Raw genomic sequence first — 21,785 nt, forward strand, 5'->3', positions numbered from 1 at the left:
TGTGTTTCCAGAAGAAGCCTATAGCACAAGAAAGACTCCTCACTCCTTGATGAACTGAAAATTGATTATCTAAAGAGTAGTGATAGACTGAGAGTTAGTGATCTGAGAGGTAGATGTATTAGAAATTTAGGAAGAAGAAGAAATGTTTTTAGAAAGTTTTCATTTTCTCTGTGTGTTTCTTTTTACTTAGAGTTATAGTTTAGTTAATAAAGTTTTCTTTTCTTTATTTCTAAGTGAAAGCCTGCTTTGCTTATTCCTAGTCACATCTCACAGCAGACACCAAAGAAGAAGTATTTTTATAGAAGCACTAGCATTGCGTCAGCGTCAAACCATGACACTTAGAAAGAAAAAAAACCCAATGCAATTTTCTTCTGTGATAACTAAGGGGAAAAAAAGCAATCCTCCAGTTACAGTTTTCAAAATACAGAATAATCAGTGCTTGCAGCAAAATTAGGATTCCCCTGCTATTTTTCAATTGTGACTTAACTGTTAAACCCTGATTAACTTAAATACAAGTTTGTTATTTAAATGTGAAAATAACTTATGGTAGCACAAGATAGAAATTGGAACTCAAAATATTCATATTGGCTATATATCTACTTGGTGCCTCCCATAGAAGCAATTAATTTTAGCACTTAGATATTTTCATGCATTCTGTGGGATGGTTTTAAATAACTTACATAGAGAAAGTGTTTATTTCCAAGTCACATCTCATACAATGAAGGAATTTTCCCCAGTGGTATTGCAGGCATTGCCTGTTGAAGTTCCATGGAAACCCTCCATTCCTGCCCTGCCTAGTGGCTGTGCCATCCCCTTCCTGTCATGAGCAAAAATTCTCTTCCCATCACAGAAAACTGCAGCTCGGCCCCCCCCCCCCCCCCCCCCCCCGCTTCAGTCACAGATTGGGGTAACTTGTGCCCATGGACAAGTGTGAAACCTGGGCAATTTGGGTAGCAGGAGAAACCACTGCTGCTTTTAATTTGAGCTGAGGCTAGAGGTTTGCTGCATTGGGGTGGCAGTGCTCCTCTGAGGATGGATATTGGCAACTTTGGCAGCTTTGGGAAGACTCTGTTCCAGAACAGAAAAATTTACCCAGATGTCAGTATTGCCACAAGTGATTCCCTGCCCCTGTCCTTGTCATCTGATTTGGTTATGGAGATTTCCTTGGTTTTATCTCCCCTGAGTATCCATATGTATTTTAGAGAGAGCTTATTAATTTTCCTCCATCAAGTGTTTTCTCAGCATGGATCCTGTGCAAGTGTGTTCCCTTTGGAATGCTTTAATAGCATGGACACAAAAGCAAACATTTTGGCTGGACAACTATCATACTGATTAATATTACTTTTAGACTGCTTTCCCTGCACCACCTATAGTGGACTGTAATTTCTTCCCTTTTACCAGTAACACTGGAACTGCTTTGTCACTGGTGTAATTTCTGTCCCAAAGGACAAACTAAGGCTGATTCTCCTTAAGACACTGGACTAATGTCTTTCACACAAATTTAGAGGCCCATGCAGAGAGGGAGAGCAGATCAATGTTTAATTATGCAAATATTCTTCTGGGTTTTAATATAAAGTTGGCATAGACCTGTTATAGCAGCTATGCTGATGACAGACCATGAGTGAGCTACTGTGCCCTGGTGCTGCATTATTGGAGGGGACATAATGGATGTGGGTGCAGGCAGTCAGAGTCTGGCTGGCAGCTCCTGGCATTGCTGGAGAGCTGTCCGCAAGGCTGAGCTTCCCCCAGCTCCTGCTCACAAAAAAGGTGGGGAGGACATTTCTGGGTGAAAACCCAGTATATGGGTCTGGCTATAGTATGGCTTTGTACCGTGTTATTTAAAGCTCTCTCAGTGTTAGTTCGGGCTGTGCATGGCTCACCCACCTGTAGTGTATGTGTGAAGACTCTTGTCTCTAGTGCTTTCCTGGCAGCTGTGGCTGCAGTGACTTGAATGGTGAGGGCTGTGAAGTAAGAGGTACTGCATTCTGACAAGCCTGTGCTTGGTCAGCCTTCTGTCATGAGGAGCTCATTTAATTGGGTTGAACTTGATGAGCTTATGTGGGAATCCAACTACGAAATTTCCTCTTGGTGAGTGCTTTGCCAGGAGGACAGAAGTTAGCTCCCTTCCTTGCAGGGTTTCCCTGCAGTTTGTGAGCACTGTTCATGGAGGAACTAAGCTTTCTGGAGGATGCAGATATGGATGCACTAGTGTTATAATAATGCAAGACAACTGTAGCTGCCAAACTTGACATGCTTTAAAATGTTGTTTCCCTTAACTCTTCAATATGGCACCTTTTGTGTTTTAATTCAGACCTTCAAGGCACCACGTATGCTTCTGCTCATTTTGTCCCTCTGTTTTGGCATGCCTATGTCTCACCAAATTGCTGCTAAGTTCCAGGAACTGCATTACAAAGAAGTTTTAAGGAAGCATATGTATATATTTTTCTATTTAATTTCTAATTTTTTCCACTAAGGAGTTTCCCCCAAGCTTTGGTGCTTTTGCCAGTACAGTGGCAAGGCACATAGTTAATATGGCTGATGTGTTTCTCTTAAAAGTGTTGGTGTTGAAGCTGTGTGGGTCTCCCTTTCCTGTGCTGATTTGTGGAACATTTTCTGCTGTGGTTTTTTCCGCTGTTTCATTTTTATAGCCTGCTGGATCCTTATGTGGGTGAGCAGAATTGCTCATTTGTGAGATCCTTTGAGGGACATGGTAGACAGGGTGCTTTTCTGATATCCTATTTGCTTGGTGGTTGTGTTTGTAATATATGTTATGAAATAATTCATGCTTAAAGAAAGAATGTATTTTATAAGATTGTAAAATCCAAACGAGTCTCTTACCACAAGCAGCTCAGAGACAGATGTCTACTTCGGAATGTCGAAATTCCTGAAGGCAGCAGGAGAACAATACGCCAGTTTACCCATTAATAGACAAGGCCAGCGTGATGATCGTGATGATCATCGTCCTCTGGAGTAATCAGGAGACACGCAAGAGTGATCATTGCTTGACTGATACCATAGGTAAGATAATAGAAGTCACCAGAAAGATACATCTGAATATGCGACTTCCCCTGACATGATCAGCATCTGCCACTACTCAGGAAACAGCAATTGTCCAGCTCTGCACAGTAAAAGGAACTTTCATGCATATGCAGGGTTACAAAAGAAATTGGGGCACCTCTGCCTCAGGCATAAAAAACTGTATAGAACAGCCTCGCTGGAAACAGCATTGGTGAATAGAGAGGGAACCGATGCAATAGAGTTTGGATCTAGGTTCACCCAGCGCCAATCCTGGGCTTGACGCTGTCTCTTTGGCTGTGGTTTTTGAGGACCGTATTTTGGTCGCGAAAAATAAAATCTTTCGCATTTTGATAATTTGGCTTTTTGATTGATCATTTATAACATGTTCTGGTGACCCCGACGTGATCTGAATTTGGGGTCTGGAGACCCCCTCTCTGGTCAGGAGGCGCCCCGCTGATTTCAGCGGCCTAACAGGATTGGGGACCAGCGGAACCAATCAGACACCAAACCAAAGGCAGAACCACAGCCAAAGAGGGATAAAAATGGGCCCAGATCTCTCAGGAAACTCGGAGCGATCCAAAGAGGGATCTCCGAGGCCGTAATGCTTTTTCACTCAGAAAATCTACGTGCACAAAGAATCCATGTGGGAAAAGGAACTATGAGTACCATGTGGTTGAGTGGGGTGTGATCGAGCATGTGTGAGTGTGACGTAATTCTGTCACGAAGCGAGTGTGGACCCCAAGATCGCAGTTCCACTCTCCTGTGAGGGAAGTGGTCGGTCGTGGGGGAAGCGTATGCTTTTGCTTGTCATACATGTGGGACCTGAAACTCAGAGGAAGTTCAGGGGGTTGGATCACTGGTTGGATCAGGAGGGAAGGGATGTTCCCAAAGGGTTTGGGAGCCGGTAAACCTTCTGATCCAGAAAATCAGGTCAGAGCACTCTTTATCAGTCAAAAAGCCCACAGAACGGTTCTCTGTGTGGCCAAGTAAACTGGTACTTTTTCACAGACAAAAAACTGATACCAAACAGAGACTCGGGATTTGCGCTGAGAATCCCAGCCAAAGGGCTTGAAGAAAGAAGAGAAAAGGGTTTTTCAAGAGATGGTACTGAAAAAGTGCAAGTACCAGAGAAAATCCCAAGAAAACCCTCCCCAGATTCGCGAAAAGGTTTTGCCTGAAATCCTAAGGGGAAGTCCATTAGGATGGATGTTAGAACATTGGGAGGACAGCCCCAGGAGGGTGGGGAAATCCAAGGAAAAGATGGTCCATTTTTGTATTGAAAAATGGGGAGGAAGAGAGATCAGAAAGTACGTGGTCTGGTCTGTTTTTTGGCACCTTTGAGATATGGACATGTCAAACCCTATATGACCACGTGGTCAATCAGTACACACAGAACTTTGAAGAGATAAAGTATGCTGAAATGTGGAAAAATGCTCGTTCAGGATTGTGCCTAATAAGAGCCCACGGGCATTCAGCAACTTGGGGCAGGGAATGGGAGCCACTGGAGAACCTTCCACCTCCCTATCTAGTCCGTCCACCCCAGCCTGCACAAGCCCATGTACCTCCAGTGCCCACACCACTCCCAGAAGCATCACTCCCACAGGGGACAGGCTTCGGCACCTTCGTTCCCACAGGAGTTGGCCTCAGGGCACCGGAGCAAGCATCAGCACCTCCACTTCCACCTGAACAGGCAACAGCGCCTCCGCTCCCATGTGAGCAGCCCCAGCCTCCACCACCGCCCGAGTCAGAGGAGAAACTAATCCTCCCCTCAAACAAAGCCAACTCTCCTCCAGCCCATTGAACGAGGTGAAGGACAAGGAGAATGACCACTGATGATAGTGAGGACGAAGAGGAAAAGCCCAACTTCTCCCCTTTATGGGAGGTGCCAACGGCTCCAGGAGTCATTGACTTAGTACACATGCCAATTGATACTGGGGATGTCAGGGCTTTCAAGAAAGAAATGGGAAAATTGATGGATGACCCGTTGGGGGTGGCAGAAAGATTAGATGAGTTTCTGGGGACCAGCATTTACACCTACGAGGACCTTAATGTGATATTACGGTCACTGTTCAACAATGAGGAAAGGGAGATGATCAGGCAAGCCACGATCAGAGACTGGGAACACAGGAACCCACAGGGGGAGCAAGGGACCAGAGGTGGCTGGACCAGAAGCTGTCTTGGAATGCCCAGACAGAGGAAGGCAGACAAAAGATGATAAATCTTAGGAACATGACGATACAATGTATATGGGAGGCTGTGCGGAAAGGGCTAAATATGAGCAAGGTGCTCAGAGAGTGTCAGGGAAAGGATGAGACACCCATAGAGTGGTTTGAAGGAAGTGGTTGGAAGGCCAAGGAAAAGCCTCAGAATGTATTCCGGGATGGACCCTGAATCCCCAATTGGGGCGGTCTTCTTGAAAGCCCAATTTGTGGCAAAATCATGGGAAGACATAAGAAAGAAACTGAAAAAGATAGATGGATGGCAGGACAGAGAGCTACAGGAGTTGCTTCAGGAGGCCCAGAAAATCTACATAAGCAGAGATGAGGAGAAACAGAAGATTCAGGAGAAAGTGTTAGTGGCTGCGGTAAGGGAAGCACAGAAACAGGAGCAGGTCCGAGACTCGGCAAAGTCGGCACCGTCGAAGAAACAGAACCCTTCCCAAGGTAAGGGCTCAAACAATCAGAAAAAGGACTTTGAGTGCTATTACTGCAAGCAGAAGGAACACATTTGGAGGAATTGTCCCAAGAAAGAAAAAGACGAGAAAATGTTTCAGAAAGATTAGAGGTGTCAGGGGCTTTTCAGTTTGGGGTCTGGGACATCTAAGGAGCCCTTGATAAAATTGAGACTAGGACCCCACAAGCAGGAAGTGTGGCTTTTAGTAGATTCTGGAGCTGAACGGACCACAGTGTAGCGATTACCATGAGGATGTTCTATAAGTAATGATACTATGATAGTAATCGGAGGAAAAGGGGAACTGTTTAAGGTTCCAATCATAAAAGACGTTGAAATAGAATCAGAAAACAAGCAATGTATTGGAAATATGTTGTTAGTAGAAGAGGCAGGATACAGTCTGCTGGGAAGGGATTTGATGGTGACATTAGAAATTAGTCTAGTGGTGCAGAATTCCCAGCTCACAGTGAAGTTGTATCAACTCACCGCCCAGGATGAGAAGAAAATCAACCTGAAGGTTTGGTACACCCAAGGGGAGGCCAGGAGGTTGGACATAGACCCAGTTTGCATTGAAATTGAGAGACCTGAAAACCCTATTAGGGTCAAACAATACCCCATTCCCATGGAGGGAAGGAAGGGGCTGACAACGGTGATAGAGGAACTGGTAAAAAAAGGAACATTGGAGCCGTGCATGTCCAGACACAATACCCCAATTTTGGCAGTGTGGAAAACAGACGGTAGTTTTAGGTTAGTGCAGGATTTAAGGGTTATGAACCAGAGGACTAAGACACTGTTTCGCATGGTTTCGAATCCTTATACTTTGTTGAATAACGTTTCTCCTCAGTACACATGGTACAGTATGATCAATCTGAAAGATGTTTTCTGAACCTATCCTTTAGCGGGGGACAGCAGAGATTACTTTGCGTTTCAGTGGGAAGACCCAGAAACGAACAGAAAGCAGCAATTTAGGTGGATATTTTTGCCTCAGGGGTCCGTGGATTCCCCAAACTTGTTCGGACAAGCACTTGAGCAAGTGCTGAGTCACTTTGTACCAGTGGAAGGAACAAAATTGTTACAGTATGTGGATGATTTGTTGATTGCTGGTCTGACAGAGGAGGACGTAAGGATGAGCACTATAGAGCTCTTGACTTTCTTGGGGGAAAAAGGGAAAAAGGTTTAACAGTGTCTAAGTCAAAATTGCAGTTCACAGAGCCCAAAGTCAGGTATTTGGGATGTTGGCTAACCAAGGGAAAGAAGAAACTAGACCCTGAGAGGGTGGGGGGGATCATTGCCCTGCCTCCCCCACGGACAGAAAGGGACGTGAGACAGTTATTGGGGCTTTTGGGATATTGCCAACAATGGATTGAAGGATACAGTGAGAAGGTGAAATTTTTATATGAGAAACTCACCACTGACAAAATTAAATAGACAGAAAAGGATGAAGGTGAATTTAAGGGAGTGAAGGAAGCACTCATGGCAGCACCAGTGCTGAGCATCCCTGATGTGAAAAGGCCATTCCAGTTGTTTGTAGATGTCAGCAGTCACACAGCCCACAGCGTGTTAATGCAGGATTGGGCTGGGGCCAGGAAACCAGTTGGTTACTTGTCTAAGCTTCTGGATCCTGTAAGTAAGGGTTGGCCCATGTGCTTGCAAGTGATTGTAGCTGTAGCATTGTTGATGGAAGAGGCAAAGAAAGTAACTTTTGGGTCCCTGTTGGTAGTATTCGCACTGTATAATGTGCAGGGTATACTACAACAAAAAGCAGATAAATGGCTCATGGATGCTAGGTTGCTGAAGTATGAGGCCATTTTGATCCACTCTCCTGATTTGGAACTGTGAACAACGACAGCACAAAATCTGGCCCAGTTTTTGTTCAGGGAGGTCTCGGAAAAGCTTGTTCATGACTGCGTGGAAGTGGTGGAACTGCAGACCAAAATAAGACCAGATTTAGAGGACGAGGAGTTGGAAGAGGGAGAAAAGTGGTTTGTGGATGGATCAAGCAGAGTGATCGAAGGGAAAAGGAAATCAGGATACACAGTTGTGGACAGGAGGATGGGTGAAGTGATAAAAGCGGGTCCTCTGAACGCGGGATGGTCTGCACAGGCTTGTGAGTTGTACGCAGTCCTGAGGGCTTTGAAAAGGCTGAAAGGAAGAAAGGGAATGATTTTTACCAATTCCAGGTATGCCTTTGGGGTGGTCCACACATTCAGGAAAATTTGGGAAGAGAGAGGGCTGATCAACACTCGAGGATGGGGACTGATGCATGGGGAATTGATGAGGCAAATTTTGGAAGGGATAAGGGAGCCAGAGGAAATTTCAGTAGTACATGAGAAAGGGCATCAGGCAGGGATGCAGTTTCGGATCTGGGGAAACAACCTGGCAGACAAGAAGCCAAGAATGCAGCATTGATGACAGTAAGTACCCTGGAGGCCGAAGGAATCGAGGCTCCATAAGGTCCTCCTCAGCCCTCCTCCTCAGCCCTCCCAAAAAGAAATTGAAAGCTATGAGAAAATTGGGGAAAATTGGAGGAAGGTAAGTGGAAGTTACCAGATGGGAGAGGGTTGGTATCAAAAGGCTATATCAGGAGAATTTTGAGGAGGCTGCACCGGCAAACACGTTGCGGGGCTCAGGCCCCGGCAGAACAATTTTTAAAATTCTTTGGGTGCAGAGGGATTTATGAATTGGCCAAACAGGAGGTACAGGGATGCCTGATCTGCCAGAAGGTTAACAAGACTAAGGCACAACAGGCAATCCTGGGGAATTGCCCCATTGCATACCGTCCTTTCGAAAGGACTCAAGTTGATTTTACCAAACTCCCCAAGGTGGGAAGGTACAAATTCGTGTTAGTGATAGTAGATAATTTAACCCATAGGGTGGAAGCATTTCCAAGCCCAAGGGCATCAGTTAAAACTGTGTCCAGGAAATTTTTGAGGAAATTGTGCCCCAATATGGGGTAGTAAATTACATAGATTCGGACCAGGGAACTCATTTTACTTCAAAGATTACTAAGCAATTGGCAGAGGGTTCAGGCATTTGGTGGGAATATCACATCCCATGGCATCCCCAGAGTTTAGGACAAGTCAAAAGAATGAATCAGACTTTAAAGGCGCAATTATCAAAATTGATATTGGAAACCTGGATGTCCTGGTTGAAGTGCCTTCCTCTTCCCTTGCTTAATATCAGGACTATGCCTAACTCTGAGACGGGGCTCTCACCGTTTGAAATGTTATACGGAATGCCGTATAAACATGGAATGCTGGTGGGACACCCCAGGTTGGAGGACAGTCAGATTCAACCGTACATGATAGTGATAAATAAGAATTTACCGGAATTAAGGAAAGATGGGATAGTATCCCAGAGCGCTCCTCTGGGATTTGCTATCCACAAAATTCAACTGGGTGACAGAGTGCTTGTGAAAGTGTGGAAAGATGTATCCCTCTCCCCTCACTGGGAAGGCCTTTTCTTGTCCTTCTGATGACAGATACGGCCATTTGGACAGCGGAAAAAGGTTGGACACGCGCATCGAGGGTGAAAAAGGTTGAGCATCAGGAGGAGGTACCCAAGTGGAGGATCACCTCTTCCTCAGGCGATTTAAAGCTAAAGCTATGCCATCCAAGTAAATGACCAAAGGAGAGTGGATTGGTTGTATACTGTCGAGCTGTGTATGCTATCCGTTCATGCACTTCAAGTGTGACTACTGTCTGGAAGTTTTTGTTATACATTGTCGAAGGAGACAGAGACCAAATGGGTTGTGTACTCAGTGTTTAGAGGAAGAACTTGAGCTGACTAACCGAATCTTAACTCTTGCCACAGATCTAGGAATCTTAGAAGATTCTCAGGAGTGGTTTTGCATTTTCCAGAATGGTGTGGGGGAAAACTCAATTCTAAGGCAGAAATCTTAGATGTCGAGTGCTGGAAGTTGATCAGGGTACCTTGCAGCTCTGATGCAATCAAGATATCTAGGTGGGGTGCCTTTAAGAGGAGGTATGTGGTTTGGTCCAAAAAAATATTCCCAGAAGAAGATGGTCTTCCTCACTGCTAGTGGCACCCCAGGAGGCACAGACAAAGGCAGAGAAGTATGCCTATGGGGAATCCTGATGGGCCTGAGCTTAGCCATGTGCAGGACGTCTGCATACTGAGACCCCACTCTGCTCTGGGGAACAGAGCCCCATGGATGAGTGCAATAGGTGCACCCAGATTGTCCTGGATGGACAAGGAGGAGGGGTGTCTCAGCATACCAAGCCCTGGAAGACTGTGTTGTGGAGCAAGGCAGGTATTGCACAATAAATGGCAGTCGGTTGAAATTATGCAGATTGCGCAAAGAGGGGGTGTGTTTTGATCCAAAGGCGAGAGTTAAGAACGAGCAGTCAGACAAATTCAGCCACAGAATACAGAAAAGAAATGTGGAACAAATATCAATCCCCGTTTGTAACTAATGTAATCGGACTATGCGGGTCAGGGGAAAGAGTGAATCAGTTTTTGTAGCGTACTATCAAATCAATCAATTGTGTCATGATAATTCTAAGCTGGGAATGCTTGTCATGAATGGGAAAACGTACTGGGTTGGGAGAAATTTGAAATATGAGAATAAGCTCACCCTGAACAAGGAGCCTGTCATTCTGGACCTTGTCCAGGTAGATGATGACAGGGCTTGTCTGCAGTATGATAGGACTCTCTGTTTTTCAAAGAATAAGGAAGGGATAGATCCTGAGGGCAAGATGAAACAGATAACTCAGGAACTGAAAAGAAGGGAGTCTGAACTGAGGAAGAAGAGGGTGGAGCAAGAAAGACAAAAAACACTAAGTGAACAGTACGAGCAGCTTGAGAAACAATATGCCGACTGGGGACTACCTGCCCTGGATCGGAACCTATTCATTGATCTGGTCCAAGAGATCGCAACTGAACTAGGATTGTCAAATTGTTGGATTTGTGGGGGGCTGAAGTCCGCTGAGAAATGGCCCTGGAAAGATGAGAGCTTAGCTCCGGAGCAACTTCTGAAATGGGAAAACCCACGGGTCTCGAAATTGGCACAGAGGCCTGAGGGATGGGTGTTGGATCAGCGGGTGATTGGAACCATTCGCATCAGCTGAGAGGGAAGAGAATATACTGAAGTGGTGGGATATACCCTGTGTATATCCACACTAGTGGTAAATTCAAGTAGTAGAAGGAGGTCTGCCAACCAGAGCCTCCTATGTGATACTGGAGTCAGAAAAACGAAACAAATTGTGAATGGAATGACCAAATTGGACTTTGGAATGACCAAATTGACTTTGTTGGGTCAAGGGCTCTGGAGTTAACCCTTACCAATCCTTGGGGGAACTGAGAGAATACTGGAAAGAGCCAGGAAAAACTAATATAAGGTGGAAAGCCCCAGATGAAATTTATTGGATTTGCGGGAAGAAGGTGTACAGTGAGTTACCCCCAAAATGGAAGGGATCATGCACTTTGGGCATGATCCGACCTGTATTTTTCACTCTCCCCCGAACAAAAAGTAATCTGTTAGGGGCTCCCTTGTATGAGACCCTGAACAGGGGAAAGAGGAGTCTGAAAAAGATACTCCCTGTCGTAGGTGGCAGGCAGACTTGGGGAGAAGAAGAATGGCCGGCTGCAAGAATAATTGAATATTATGGGCCAGCCACTTGGGCTCAGGATGGAAGCTGGGGATATAGGACGCTCATTTACCTACTGAACTGATTGATCAGACTGCAGGCAGTGGTAGAAATAGTCTTGAATGATACCTCGGAGGCCCTTGTTAAGCTGGCAGCATACATAAGTGCGGGCTATTGTGTACCAAAATTGAATAGCATTAGTTGTTGGCCGAGGAAGGGGGAGTGTGTGGAAAGTTCAGTGAGTCAGAATGCCGCATTGAAATTGACAATTATGGAGAAACCATAAGGAGTTTGGCAGTAGAGATAAAAAAGGTGACCCATGTCCCAGTCCAGAAATGGAATTCTATCTTACAGTCAACCTGGTGGGACAGACTATTCGCTAGAGCCTGGTGGAACAAAGTGATATTTTTTATAATGTGTTCAGTAACCAGGGTCATATTCCTTCTATGTCTAATACTGTGTTTTATTAGACTGATACACTCCGTGGTACAGGGTATGCAAATAGCGGTCATACCTGTGGACCCAGAGTTGGCTTCCGGAAACAACGTATCCAAAATCATGAGCCTGGGGGAAGGCGGATGTATGAGCCATGCCGCAGAAGTCCTGCACAATTTGAAAGACATATCAAAAGTAACAAGAATGGTTATAATGTCTATCAAGGAATCCCCGCAAGGAGAGCAGGGCACGAAGAGAGTCTAAGTAAGTCCCCCTCTCTTTGTAGGAGATCCTTGGAGGTGGAGGGTAGATGTAGATAAAAATATAGATAATAGTTATATGGGTTGTAGTAGGAGCATGAATTAATCTGTTTATATAGAAGGGAAGGGATTGTAATATATGTTATGAAATAATTCATGCTTAAAGAAAGAATGTATTTTATAAGATAAAATCCAAATGAGTCTCTGACCACAAGCAGCCCAGAGACAGATGTCTGCTTCGGAATGTTGAAATTCCTGAAGGCAGCAGGGGAACAATACCCCCATTTACCCATGAATAGCCATGGCCAGCGAGGTGATCGGTGATTGTTGTCCTCCAATCAGGAATCACCCAAGAGTGATCATTGCTTGACTGATACCATCGATCAAGATAACAGAAGTTGCCAGAAAGATACATCTGAATATGCGACTTTCCATCATGTCTGGCACTACTCAGGAAACAGCAATTGTCCAGCCCTGCACAGTGAAAGAAACTTTCATGCATATGCAGGGTTACAAAAGAAATTGGGGCAACTCTGCCTTAGGCATAAAAAAACTATATTAAACAGCCTTGCTGGAAATGGCATTCGTGAATAGAGAGGGAACCGATGCGATAGAAGTCAGATCCAGGTTCACCCAGCGCCAATCCTGGGCTTGATGCTGTCTCTTTGGCTGTGGTTTTTGAGAACCGTATTTTGGTCGTGAAAAATAAAATCTTTCGCATTTTGATAATTTGGCTTTTCGATTGATCATTTATAACATGTTCAGCATGACTCTTGCCTTGTGTGACTCTTGCCTTGCATTGTTAAGATAATGGAGGAGGAAGAGGAATATTGCCTGCTGCTGTGTCAGATTAGGTAATGATTTTCTAGCTCTCACAAGCTGTATCAGGTTTGTCTCGGTGCCCACACATAACCTTGTTTCACTATCAAAAGAAAATCTTGAATTTTGCAAAGAGTAAGGTAGGAGCAGCAGAGCCACTGCTGAGCATGGATTTACACTGCCTCTATTGAATATTCATTGTAATTGAAGACCACAACTTTGTTTTCTGGAGTTAAAATTTTTCTGGTAGCTTAGTAGCTTAGACAGTTCAGTCTGCATAATATGTATTGATAAAATAGCCAATAGCTCTGTTACTCCAAAGCAATAGCTTTGTAGGCAGAGGAAATGAAAACACAAGTTATGTGGTATTTTGGGTGCAAAACCAGGCACTTCAAAGTGTTCATTCTCGTTCTTTGCCAATACTTAGTCCAGAAGTCTTTGCTCTTGGTGCAGTTCAAAGCCAGAAGACAAGCAAAGGCATTCCTATACAGAAACTGAGATAACCGAGTTTAATTGCCATCCACCACATTTCTGAGGTACCCATCTGAGGTATTTATTATGACTAGAGCTGTCACGAGGTGCTTGGTAGAAAATGAGAATAGTTGTCAGTGCAGGTTTGTAGACTGTCTCATGCTTAAATACTTGCTGGGGAGGGGGAGGCTGGTTGTGTAATGAAAACACAGACAATGGGTCTGGTTATGAAGGGGGATTGTTAGAAATGAAGTAGAGCCAGGATTTGCCTGTTTGCTTTTATGATATATTAAGGCACCTGCTTTTCCTTTGGGGTCTATATGTTTCATTTAGGAGGGTTTTGTAGTAGGGAGGGAAGGTAATTGAAAAATATATTGGGCTGTGACAATCGGCTCTTCCCTCCAACAGAATTGCGTTCTGCTGTTTTCACTCTCAGCTTGCTGACAAGATAGTAAAAGGTAACGTGGTATGTGTGCCTTTATAAATAGTGCCTTATTTCCAAAGGTAGGTAGAAAATTTAAACAATGCTCTGCTTGAGAAGAAGGGAACAGAATGGTGAGGCTTTAATATGCTGATACAGGGAGGGGAGGATTGATGTTTAACCAGGGAGTGGTTCAGGGGGTAGACAGGATATGAAAGCTGGATTTCTGGACGTCCCATTCTGTTTGGTGTCAGGTGTGGGACAGTTTCAGAGCTTTTGAGGCTGCCAGTGAAATCTGTTCTGAAACACTGCTCCTGACTGGGTGTCCTAGGGAGCAACTGCTTGAAGGAGGCTCTGAGGACAGAAAGGAATTTTAATTTAGGGGATTTTGGTCTTTCTGGTGGTTTTGTGCAAAGTAGTGGTGCCCCAGTGAAGTATAAAGAGGCAGCACTGGTGGTTGGTTTCCTTGCTGCTTTGGAAGGAGGGTGAGGTCTAAGGAAAGATTAGGATTTCTTTCTGATACTTGGTGGTAGATGAAAGCTTAGACTGCAGCTCCATCACATCAGCAGATGGACATATGTGAATGTGAGAAAGAATATAGGTGTTAGAAGAGAAAGCATATGGAGAAAGGAGAGAGGGTAGGAGGAGGGAAGGATTAACAGATGCGAGTTGGAAAAATAGGGAGCGAGGTGGAAGGGGAGGAAAAGCCTTTCTACCAGACACATCCCCTTTTCCTTTCCTGGGAGAGGCTGTTCCCCAGCGAGGCGCTTGGGTACCTGCAGATGGCAGCTGCGACACAGAAGATGAAGTTTGCCAGGATTTAGGCAGCAAAATAAAGACCAGTATGAATTCACAGGGAAAAAACAGCCCCATTTCTCAGTCAGCAGTCTGTGTCTGTCTGTGCTGCTGGGTCCCTGCTGCAAAAGGGCTTCCAGAGAGCAGACCTGATCGTCAGACCAGAGGCTATGTGGGGCCGTGATGCCTCTCTGTTAGGACCAGAAAGGAACCATCACTACATCCTCATAATCCACTTAGTTAAAACTCCTGAGAAAGCAGAGGAGGAATATCAGGCACTGCTTCTCCTGATGGCTGTAGCATAGAGAATGAGTTAGAGAACTACAAATTCTTAGAGGAAAGAGCCTGCAAAGTTTCACTGTTCAAACCTAAATCCTTTCAGCTGGTCACAGGGTGTAGCATAGCCGTGTTGTTGATGGTTGTATCTCTGGGCCCAGATGATGAAACATCCATGGTTGCTTGGAAAAGCCCTTAGGGGAAAAAGAGGTTAAAAACTTCGGTATGGCAGTGGCAAGAGCTGTTAACTGAAAAATCAACAATGAGTAAGGATGACCTGAATGAGTAAAGGATGACCTGGCAAACCCTTTCTCTCATTTCAATGGCCTCTCTCTTTTCCTCTTTACTGCTCTGCTTTTATGATCATGCAGACAACAGGCAATCAGACAAGGATTTGCAGGGAATATTTGGAATAAGTTGTATTTTGGGGTTTGTACTGTTTGTGGGGTTTTTGGTAGCATAATAGAACAATGCATTTTTTTCACCTCAATCTTTATTGCTCTTACTGTGGATTACAGAGGAAAAGTAAAGTGATCTGATAGTTGCACATTATATATCGTGCATTTGAATACATTTAAACACATACTGATACTGCACGCTCACAATAAGAAAGCTAGGAAATTCTAAAGGTAGACTGTTTCAAGAAACATTTTTGATTTTGCAGGCCGTTCCCAGTTAAAGCAAGGTGCCTGATTAACCATCCAAAATTGTCAGATTCTGTGATCGTCTGGTGCTTTGGTCTAAGCAGCCCAAACTACATGGCTGCTCCCCACGATGTTGTTTGTGATGTGTGTGCTCAGCACTGCTGTCACAGGAAGGTTTTGAGTAACTCATGAGGTATCTGCACCAATCAGAAACTCTGTCCATCCAAATCAGGTTTAAACTCAAGTGCACCTTTTAGGCCACTTTAAGGCCATTTCATGGCCTAGATGGGTGTATAAGAGACTCTTAACAGATGATCAAATCCCTGTGCTGTCTGTACACCTTAGGACTGAGTGCTCTTGAACTCTGCTGCTATATTTGTTTGTTCACATAACTTTATTTAGAGCACAGACGGTTCTCCAGCCATCCCTTCAAACAGTAAGAAATAAGGCAACTGTTGATTTTTTAACTTGTAATGATTAGAAAAATCATGTGCATTTCTGTGTCCTGAGGAAGTTAATAGTAAAAGTTTCTCTGGTGCTTCCTGGCTTGGGAGTGAACTTGAGCAGAGCCGGGGTAAGCTGCCTTAGGTGTTCCTGTATGGCTTTTAGAGCGAATGTCAGAGAGCAGCAGAGCTCAGCTTTGTTACTTTAAGTGTCTTACAATAACCTCAATTTACAGCTATTTGGAAAGGATGCAGCAGAACAAGTTGGGGAACCCCTGCTGAAGACAGAAATTTGACTTCAAGTAGTAGGCACAAGCTCTTGCTGTGACTGCTGGCAAGGAGCTCACAGCCTCTATTATTTGATGACTGAAAGCCTCTTACAGCTGTTTAAACTTACAGCAGTTTGAGAAGAAAGCAGCAGAGTGGAACACATTGTTTGTACGGGAGGTATGAGCCCATGTGGACCTGGGCTGTGTGCCCCTGAAGGGTTTGTCATCTCTAGGGCTGCCCACCAGCAGCTGGGCTCATCCCAGCAATCCTGAGCCGCAGGATTTGGCTTGGTGCAATGAACAACATGATAAAAACAAGAGCTTTAAGCAGAGGGCATTAGCATTTGGAAAATGCAGAAGCAGAAACCCAACCAAAAATGCTTTTCCCCAGAATAAAGACATGCCAAGGAACTGTTCTTCCCTGAAATACCAGCTCTGAGGGGCTATTACCTCGGGCTGAAGATGTAGCTGTCAAATTAATTAAGTGTGACTAGGTCTGAGACAGTCTCATTGCTGCAGGTGTGTGTGAGTACCTTAGAAGTCAGGAGATAACCATTGGGCACAACAGGTGGCAGCCAAGAGCTTATTGAAGTATGGAGTGGTGCCTAGGATGAACTTAGCTAGGGCATCTTGGAAGCAAAAGCATGCGGTAGGAGCAGATCTTAACTGAGATTTTAATTCCCTGGACTGACTGACTTTAAAGGAAGGACATGGGGATTGGCTGGGAACACAGTTCTCTGCCAGCACACCGAGCAAAATGCAGGGTTTTAGCATTTCCTGTTCTTTATACTGGTCTGGTGCTACAGAATGAAATTCTGCTCTGTATAGTACTTAGGCCTTAAACCTTTGCAAACATACAGAAGTTCTTGGAAAAGGACCAAAAATAAACAGAGATATATCTAGTTTTAAATAAAGCTGAGATTGTCTTTTATGCATGTGGCCTAAGAACCTGAATTTAAAGCAAGTACAGGATTGCAGCACTGCAGCGAATTCATGAGACCTGGAAACACCTCTAGGGAGCATCATTCTCCCACCACTCTCCTGTAGAAACAGGCTCCTGTAATTGAGAGAAATGTGAAAGCTTCTGCACTAGCCTTGGTGCATTCTCTGCATGGAAGGGAGTTCAGGGTGCTGGGAAAAGGTTGTTAAAGGAAACTCCAGTGCTTACTGGTTTTGCTGATTCTTACAGCTTTACTGGCATTGTGGCATTTAGTGCCAATACCACTGCTCCTGGGGAAATCTGGTGAGTCTGAGGATGTCAGAGTATGAGCATCTCTTACGTTAGTGATCCCAGAGTAAAGGGAAAAATGAGGAAAAAAGGCAACATTTACAGGGAGGAAAAAATAATACATTTCCCAAAATTCCTTTTTGAGGTTTAAGGACTTGATAAGGACATTTTTTTGATGACACACTTGCTTTATGACTCCAAAATCATATTTCTTTGTTTTCATTGAGATTTTCATTTGGGTGCAGTTAGTGATATACAGGACCGCTATAAACTCTAAATTAATCCTGTCATCTGGCACATTATTATCTGTTTTGTCTCTGCTACTGAACTGATTTTCTTTTCTCAAATGTATAAAATTTCTATGTTCTTCTTGAAAATGGAAAGATTTAACAGTGCTTTCTGGAGTGCTGTTCAGTTGATGCATGCATGGCACAGAGGTATCAAAGGGTAAAAGTTCTTTTAGAGGTGTTGAGTGTTATGGTCTTGTGAAAGATTAGTGAGAAATTCAGCTACATGTTTGTCAGAACCCATAAAACTTGCCAATGCTGCAAGTATGTGATGTCTGGGCTTTGGTATTGACTAGGTACAGTGCAAGTACAGGTAGGTATAAGAACTGAAAACAAGAGTTTATGTATAAAAAAACGGCACTAAGCCAGAATTTAAGATGATGGAAGAGAAAAATTGTCATCCCAAGAATACCTCTCTAATTGTCCACTGACAGAAGAACAGCTTCCAGGAGAGATTGTTTTCCCAGATGCAGCTGTGAGAAGAAACAGTTACAACTGAAATCATACACATACTGTGGGCTTATGATAATATATTAATTATAAAATATACAATACATTAGAAGTGGCCTATTTCCTGCAGGTTGTGAGTTGCTTCTTTTTTAAAGTTGTGGGAAATACAACTTTCTAAAGTTGTGGGAAATTAGTGTCCCAAATACTTGCCTATTTCCTGCAGGTTGTGGGTTGCCTCTTTTCTAAAGTTACTGCATGTTTACCTGCCAAGTACTAACAGCACTTAAGTATATTTGCAGTGTTTAAAGGGAGTATTTGAATTGGAGGTGAAGGTTCAGGGTTATAAAGTTCCACCAAACTGTCTAAGTGCTGAAAGAGCCCACAGCTTGCTGGTTCTAGGGTGCTAGTAAAGTTACTTTGTGCTTATCAGAGATGATCCAGATTCTGAGATGTTTCCTTGCTCTTGATTGCCTTGTTATTGTGCTGGACATCAGTAGCAGGCAGGGAAGGGGTTTCTTCTGTTTCTGTCTGAGATGCAAAATTCTGACTTCTGCTCGGTCCCAGGTGCATCCCTGTGCAGGTGAGTAGATGGGAGCTTTCTCTCTGCAGATATCTGTGATTTGCAGGGAATAGTGTCTCCAGAGCCTTGTTTATAACTTTAGGTAGGTCTGGCTTAATTTTTCAAGAGAGCAAAAAAGGCTTTCCAGGGGAATGATAGCACTGCTGTACTGTCTCACTGATCTCCCAAAGTCAGTGAGTTTACCTCATAGTGACTAAAGGACCCTTGGTGGCTTGGAGGTGTGCTGCTTTCTGCCCCTTCTGCCACTCCTCCAAAGAGCTGATGGAAAAAATGCCTTTGAGAAGGGGGTTTGGACCTGCTGCAATGCAGTAACGGATTACTGAGAAGCAGTAGTACCAGGGAGCACGAATGCAATTTTCTCCTCCAGCATGACTTGGCTGAAGATCAGTGATGTGCTTCTGTGAATAGGAACATCATTGATTAAAATGGCGTGATTGTTGGGGTCATATTACAGTGATGTCTTGCAGTGTTGGTAGCTCAAACCTATCTTTTCTTGTTAACTTAAACTCTGACAAGACTGTAGAAATTTAAAAATCTCTTCGTACGACCTTTGTACCTGGCTCTTGTGAGCCAGACTTGATAGATAAGCAAAGCAAATGCATATTTGCTTTTCATTCATGCTTTTCTTATCCAGCTGGAAGAGGTGTATACAGCTTTAAATGCTGTTGCATCTCATTTGTAGTTGAATATAAGTTGATGGTGGTATATTAGGTGTCAGGTAGCTTGTGAGGACAACTACCTGGCAATGACATATTATTAGCAGTAGTTGAAATGATTGCACTTGTTCCAGAACAAAAAGTGGGGTTCTATGTATTTTTAACTTGCATTTCTGAACTATCTGATTGGAACATAGTTCTGGGAGGCTGTAAAATAAATACAAGTTTTCTTTATGATGATCATTAGGGCATGATAGTTGTGGGATATTTTTAGATGATACTATCAAATTGGAGGAGTTGAAAGCTCACCCCTCAGCTAATTGTTTGTGTTTTAAGATGGGTTTTTTTTTGTATTTGTTTAATTCCTTTTGGAAAGGCTGAAGATTACAATATCTATGTATATACCTATGTACCCATTTTCTGTGGCTGGTGGTACTGACATCAATATTTCTGCCATTTCCTAGACTTGTGTTTCCTTCATGTGAGACTGGCTGAAATTACTTCAAAACATCTTTTTCCCCAGCACCTGAGAGGGAGCACTACAGTGTTTAGGGACATGCTGGACCCAGGGCCTGAGGATAGTGTGTGTGCACAAGTGTTTATCTGGGGTGTTCCTTCAAATCCCAGGACAGGGCTGCAGCCGGGGCCACAGGCTGTGAGCCCTGTTGTGTGAACATTTCCTGGGACCACAGCAACCACGAGATCAGGAGCAGAGGTACCCAGAGTAGAACTATTTAGCAGTACTTACCAGGGGCTCTCACCAAACCAGAGAGAGCCCTGGCTTCCCCAGTAACTTAGTGGGGATCTGCTTCCTTGGATATCTCTGGTATTTGCCTCAGTAGGGGATTATCTGTAGGCCTTGCCAGAAGCACGTTATGGGAAATAAGACCTTGAAATGATCAGACTACTACAGGATGCTGTGAGATTTTTACAGTGATGCTTATGCTGCAAAAATCCATGGGTCAGGAGGAAAATGGAAACTTCAATTAGTTACTGAGAAAGGGAATTACTGTCATTTAGTGTCTGACTGTCCCATTAAAAGCTGAATGTGAGAATATTTGTTCACTGTTTGTTGGGGGGTTTTTTCCTCTCTTTTTCTTTTGTTTTGCTTTTCTTTGGCTTTTTTTTTAGAGTAGTTTAGAAGAACTGACTATGAGAGGCTGAGAAGATCCGGTGACTCAAGGGATCTTTTTCCAGTTGCTCATGCTGGAAAGTTTTTGGTTTTTTGTTTGTTTCCTCCTGACCCCACTCCATACATCTGGGAGCCATTGCATTTTATGGGAATTATTGCTTTGGAAAACAGAAGGTAGTCCTTTGCCAGCCAGCCCTGCAAAAGCTGGGGAGCCTGGCTGGGATGAGGCCAAAGAAGGGTGTGGAGAGATGCTGTGGAAATCCAGGTGGGCAGTTCAGGTGCATAGGAGGGATCAGGGGCACAGTTTAAAGGATTCACAGAGGGTTGAGCTTGACTGATGGCTCTTCCCCTCCACCCCATTCCTATGAAGGACATCTGTACTCAGGGCTTGTAGCAAGGGACAGTCATCCTCTTATGTATGCTGGCCCCTTGTACACACACCCTTGCACAATTAACTGTGCATCATTTTGGACCTCTTCCCTGTCGTTAGGGGAACACCAAATAGTACTGTGGTTGTGGGTTGTTTTTCTTCCTCATGTGTGTGGGGCCGACTGTGGCAGCACAATGTCCTTCCGGTGTCTCTTGGCAGGGAGAGCTGGACTTGTCCTCTATGGGCTGGCCATTCCTCTGCTGCCAAATGATTCCCTAGAGTTGCAACAAGAAATGTGGTGTCATGCTAGGGAGGAAGTGCATAGCTACAGCTGCATGTCTCCCTCCTGGAAGCAAAAGAAGAGATTTATAGTTGTCTTATAATTATAAGGGATAATTATAGACTGGTTTGCAGTTATGTCAGTGACTTTAAATTACCAAGTATAAAAGAAATTATGGGACAATGTTAATTGAACCTTGTCGTGAACGGCGGAAGAAATGCCTCACACAATATGCGTGAACAGCAAATCCCCAAGTTTATTGAAAACTCACACATATTTATATTGGTGTTAATGAAGCTTATACATATTGCAAAAGCTGAGCTCATTATTGGTTAAAGCACACTTAGATCAACCACACCTACTTCTATGCTCTAATGATTATTTTGTTTCTATGTTTACATTCTTATAGCTTCTCTACCTAGGCTATCTTCATTTTCTGGCAAGCGATTTTCTCCCCCATCTTCCTGTTTCAGCGAAGGTCACCATGACCTTTGTCAGTGATTGGACACTGGTTGCATAATCCCCAGCTTGTTTCCCCTATCCTTATCCAACGGTATCACATTGAAGTGGCCTTTCTCAGCTAGCCAATTATCCACAAAGCTCTCCACAGAACCTGAAGATGGTGTCTTTTAAAATCAAAATAGAAGGGTTTTTTCTTCAGAGTTTCTCAGG

This window comes from Molothrus aeneus, chromosome 8 (genome assembly GCF_037042795.1).
Source record: "Molothrus aeneus isolate 106 chromosome 8, BPBGC_Maene_1.0, whole genome shotgun sequence".
NCBI classification, from domain to species: Eukaryota; Metazoa; Chordata; class Aves; order Passeriformes; family Icteridae; genus Molothrus; species Molothrus aeneus.